Raw genomic sequence first — 5,918 nt, 5'->3', positions numbered from 1 at the left:
AATTTTCCAACATTAAAAAAAAAAAAAAATCTGAATTCCACAGCTATTTTGACAGGGCTTTTATAGTATTTTATATAAATTTGCACTTTTATCCTACAGGCTGAGTACTAATTTGGGATTCACCAATCTTTTCCCCATGCTAAACTAGTCAAAAGGCAAAAGGCACTCTTTCAAAAGAATGTTCTAAAGAACAGAGGATTGGAAACTTCTTAAGAAACCAATGAAATACAAATTACAATGAATTTATTTCTTTTTAATTTTCTTCTCCTGTTGATAGGCTGCCAGGTAACCAGTTACTTTAGTTCTGGAGAAGTAAACAACTGCAAGAATAAACTGCAATATGGAGATGTTCCAAATCACACACTCCCTGACAAGTGGGCTGCAAACAATCAAGAGAAATTTCTTCCACAGAAATTGTTTCACCATTCAGAGACCATGTGGGATGCTAAAAGGGATTTGCATTGTGTTATTCTCCACCACACACAGAGAAGTCACATCACATTTTTTATAACCCTTTTATTTACATTAAGCTTGCAAATGTTGCTGATCAGCAACTCTTCATATACAGAAAACAGATAAAGTACAGGCTTGGTAAAAAATAAAAGTAATGATAGCAAGGACACGTTTGTAACTTATGTTCTATTTTGTGGCTTTTTCTTAGACAGACACCACCTGGGGTTGGAAAAAATATACAAATACACTACATGTTTCTCTTTTCTATTTTCTTCCCTTGCTTTCTTTTCTTTAGGCAGATGTTTTGCTTTGGAGGAAGGAACTACAGATCAGACCTATAGTTAAGTGCTCACCCTTAGTCAAGGACCAAGAAAGGACTGGAAAAAAACAAACTCATTCACAAAGCAGCTATCAAGCTTCATAGATACTGGTTAGTGTTAAATTAACCTTCATGAAGTAACTGGAATGTTTAAGATATGTTCTGTTAGGATACCATGAAATGTTGATTAATGAATTTCAAGAATTGTTGATATTTGGGACGTTAAATGTTATTATAAGATAATTATAATAATGGACTAAAGATGATCTTTGCATTCTATCTTTGCCTGAACCATGATGTTTTCCCTGTGATTTCAAAGAGAGACATGGTCGCCTGTCTGGTATTTTTTGAAAGGCAATACCTGCTGGTCTGCTAGAAATGAAACAGTTATTAAGAACGTCCAGTGTTCAATATTGCTTTCCTAATTCCTTGAGTCTTGCAGTTACCCTGAGTTTTAATAGAGTAAGGTTCCACAGATAAACATAACCAGTTTCCCCCATAATCCATGACAGTAAGGTACTAATTTCAAAATCCTTAAAGTGAGAAAAAATACTTTAGGACTCACTGTGTTCTTGACTAATTTAAGCTTTCGTGATGATATTTTAAAGTCTGCTGCTGCAGTTAACCTCAAAAACTGAATCCCTAAACAAATCTGATTCTTCATAACGTGTTTATTTTCCTTTAAAATACTTAACCATAACTTACGTGATTGTTATCCAGTCCATCTCCAGATGTACTGATACGTATCTACTACTTACCCATACTTACCTATACATTAAGAGTAAGTTGCCAAAACTTAGCTGTTAATGTAGAGATGAAAAAATCTCCCCCATATGCACTTACGAAATGGATGTTTCACATGCAAGTTGCCGGAAAACCAGGGGGAATAGTTAAATTTTATGTGAACTTTATAGAAGCAAAAAGAGCTGAATTTGGGGTGAGTTTGGTTCAAGGTGCTACTAATCAAGGTTACCACAAATGTCATTCAGTAAAACTATGAAAGTTATTTATCTGGTTAGTGAAATTTATACCTTGATTTTAGCCTACTGAAAATATTGCTTACAAAGACGAAAACAACCTTGATTTTAACTTGAAAAACAAGGAAAAACCTATAGTAGTTTCAATTTTATGGCTTTAAAGATAATTTTGTTACTGCAAATAATTACTGGTCTATCCTATTTCAGCTCTTGACAGCTGGATACTTGTATTTTCTACCTTTGTACAGAACAGACTAATACAGTTGAGACAAAGAGAACAGATTTCATTTCAGGGAAAAGTTTTCTGTGGTAAAGCTTTGCTTGTTGGTCGAACAAACACATTGCAGCAGAACGCATAAATTTATCTTTATTAAGTATTGTGGGTTCCAGGAAGCCAAATGTGCTAGTTTAGTTCTTATATCAGAGGGTGACCACAGGCTCCTGTTCATCGTTACCTCTGTGGATAACTGCCAGTTTGAGAAGTTAGGAATTTAGATCATAGAATCACAGAATGGTTTGGGTTGGAAGGGACCTTTAAAGATCACCTAGTTCCAACCCTCCTGCCATGGGCAGGGACATCTTTCACTAGATCAGGTTGCCTGAAGTTCCATCCAACCTGACCTTGAACACTTCCAGGGATGGGTCATGCCATCCCCAGATAAAACCTTTATTGTTTACTGGAAAATACTGCCTTGGTAACAAAAATTGTGAATAATTAAGCAGTCAAATACTGCTTTGGAATGAGGGGATGTGTCTCTGCTGGCAGAGTATTAAAGCAGAAGTTAACACCACCCAATATTTAGAATTGAATAAAATGTGGCAGAAAAGCTGCAGTGAGGAACATGAGAATACCAGAAGGAATGAAGTACACAAACACAATAGCAGTGCACCACTTCGGTGCGGGAAAAATAACCAACAAAAAACCTTGATATTACTGGGTCCTGCTATCATTTATTCTTTTCCCTTTTACCTCTTCTCATTTCTGGCATGTTATTGCCTTTTTCATTTAGCCTCATACATAGGCCTCTACAGATCTTATAGAAGGTATAACTGTTGAACGAAGACACAATAATTGAGGACAATTCTATTCCCCTTTTTAAATTTTGACCTCCTTCTTTACTCATCAAATATTGTACACCTCAAGCATATTACCAAGCAATGACAAAAGGCACTTCTATATGCCTTTCCTTACAGAAAATGAGCATCTGTCTTTATGAAAGACCTTCCCCTGCATGACCCTAAGGGGAAGGCTTTGCAGGTTATTCTGTTATTTTTATCCCTTAAGTTAAATAACTAACATACTTCAAGCTGATACTGCTGCAATATGAGTAAATGTAACCTTCTAGAAAGATAACAAGACAGTACAATTAGTGGTTGATGCAGCAACAAGGAATCAATCACTATCTTCTACTGGTGACCACACTATAAATTATTAAGAGTAAGAATAAGTACATAGCATTTTCTTTTTACTTTGATGTTAAATCATAGCAAAATGTTATCACAGGATGCTGTGTTGGTACAAACAGTAAGTAGTAATTATTTTATTCACAGACCTTACAAACTCAAGAGGAAATTTTAACAAATAGCAACAAAAATTTAAGTTATTCCAATCACAGCTAGGAAGAAAGGTAAAGAGAATTTAGGTAACTGTTGGACCTCACACAGATGTGCCATACCACCACAGTGACTTGAATCTATATCTCCCAAGTTCCTCTCTAGTACTATAAGCATGTGATTATCTTCCCCTGACTATGTTACACCGCAATTCTGTCTTCTGGATAGTCATAAAACAAATTACCCACTGATTCAATAGCCTACATGAAGAATAGCTGGAAAATGACATAGTGTATCCCAAGAGAAGAAATCTAATTTTCACCTATATCTTAAGTCGGAATGCTCCCCTACTCTCCTCTATCTGTATATAGATACAATGTTGCTATCAGCAAATATATCTACATAATACAATCATTTCCTAGTGAGACATGGTGACAGAGAGATGAAAAAGCGATGTACATCTTGCAAGCACAACCATTAGTATTGTCAGGAAAAAACCTAAACCCTTAATACACCCAGTCCTACCTCTGGCAGTGTAATTATCAGGAACTCTGAAGCCCCAACTGATCTATCTTGTTCATAGCATTTGCTTCTCAGTGTAATGACGTAAATAGTTACATGAAAGAGATTGAGTATATCTGAACCTGATAATGCTATATAATCTCTTCTGTCAAGTCTCACCATCAAGACAGAGAACTAATGTCAGAGTTGTAGTGTGACCTAGGATCTTTTATTGCATTTTGCATGGAAAAACAGGGAGAGGATGGTGGGGTATTTTTAAAATATTAAGGAAGTGACACAATGAAAATTCCTTTATAGCACAATGAAAGCAGCTGTAAAGTCTGCTCCCTAGCACTGAATAAGCTCAGCTCATTACCACCAAGGAAAGAGCACGAAACAGTACAAAGTCTTTGAGAATAATTTCAGATGTTTGGACAAAGATAATCCATTTGATATTTTAGACATATATTTACTTTGATAAACAACCCTATTTAACTGAATAATAATAAAAAAACCCCACAAAAAGTACAGTGAATTAATGAGTTAATTTTATTCATTATCTCTCTAGAATAGCACTTGAATATTTTAGTTCTTGTTTTATTCTAATGGCCTAACTTTTTTGTTCAGCATACGTGTCCCAGTATGCAGTACTTTGTCCAAGTGCACGCAATTCAGAAATTCTGAACGGTCTTCCCAAAATTATAAGGTTTATATAAAAGAATTAAATAAAGTGTTGTGTAAACAACATGAAAGTTGTTACCTATTTCCTTTCTAAAATACATATAAAATTTTCTCTTCAGAGATGCCCAGAAGGCCATGAAGAGAAATGTTTTACAAAAAATGCCTAGAAAATAACATCTTCCCTGAGGCAACTTTCTTGAGCCCTTGCCACGCTGTTTTCATCTACTTCCATCTAACACAGGGACTCCTGCCTCCCCCTAGCCTCAGAATGCTTCCAGGGCTTCCTGACGTTTAATTTTACAATCCTCCTCTTCACAGCATTGTGGGTTTTTTCTTAACAACATAGATGAGAATAAAAAGAAAGTACACACAGGATATTCTTGATTGGTAGTTGAAAAGATGTTGTATATTGAAAGCAATGTATTTTAAACATTTCCTCATGTTCACCTATAATGACCTTTCAGTCCACCCAAATTGCTTGTGTGAATGTCTGGTTTTATTATGCCTTTTGATATGGATATTAAAATCTGACAGATAAGTACTAGGCTAAAAGCAGCTCATACATTCCTAGTAAAGAGTGAAACTTCTTAGATTACAGTCTTATAACTGAATTTCCTTAAGTATTATAAATTATCAACTATCTCTTTACTCAATTCCATTGTCTGCTTAAATCAAAGCTAACCAGTATCCTTAGTGGTATAAAAATTTTACAACTTCAGCCAACTATTCCCACAGTTCTTTCTGTGTGCAAGAATGTTATTTAAAATTGGCATGAAAAGTGTATGTTTTATAAAACATCAAATATGCTAAATTAAGATTAGCTCTAATTTCAAATGAGACATATATGCACTTTCTCATTGTTCATACAAATGTAGTGTCTTGTAGTAGGTCAAAGCAGAGAAAGTATTCTTGAAATATTATGACACCTAATGTCATAGATGTTGGCCTGGATGGGTTTGAACTCGAAGGCATATAGGCTCTACTTTTAATACTTTCAAATTTACAAAACAGGGCAGTATTTCTATCCAATCATAATGCAAAAGATAGACCTTTTAGAGAATAAATGTCTTTGGGAACAGGCTACATTAATATTTTGTCTAAATCCTATGAGGAGGATCAGCTAATCCATTTATTATGCAGCCTCCTGAAGAACTTCACAATAAGTTCAGAAGTTGCATTCCCTCCTCGCTCCCCCCTTTTAAAGTTCTACTTCATTTGAAGAAATTCACTGTGCATACCCTAGTCTCATACTTTAAAACAGTTCAAGGCTGCCTAGATGGCCAAAAATAAATAGCAAATCAGTTGATGTGTTCCATCAGTGTAGGTAAGTACTGATGTAAATCTGTGTGGCTTTATTATGTCTCTCCTTCAGCCTGGACTAGAAAGGAATGCAGTGGGAGAAGTGGGCATTGCATATGTGTGGGTGTGAGCAA

The sequence above is a fragment of the Fulmarus glacialis genome, unplaced genomic scaffold (genome assembly GCF_000690835.1).
Source record: "Fulmarus glacialis isolate BGI_N327 unplaced genomic scaffold, ASM69083v1 scaffold21756, whole genome shotgun sequence".
In the NCBI taxonomy this organism is placed as follows: Eukaryota; Metazoa; Chordata; class Aves; order Procellariiformes; family Procellariidae; genus Fulmarus; species Fulmarus glacialis.
This window is presented reverse-complemented; position numbering follows the sequence as displayed.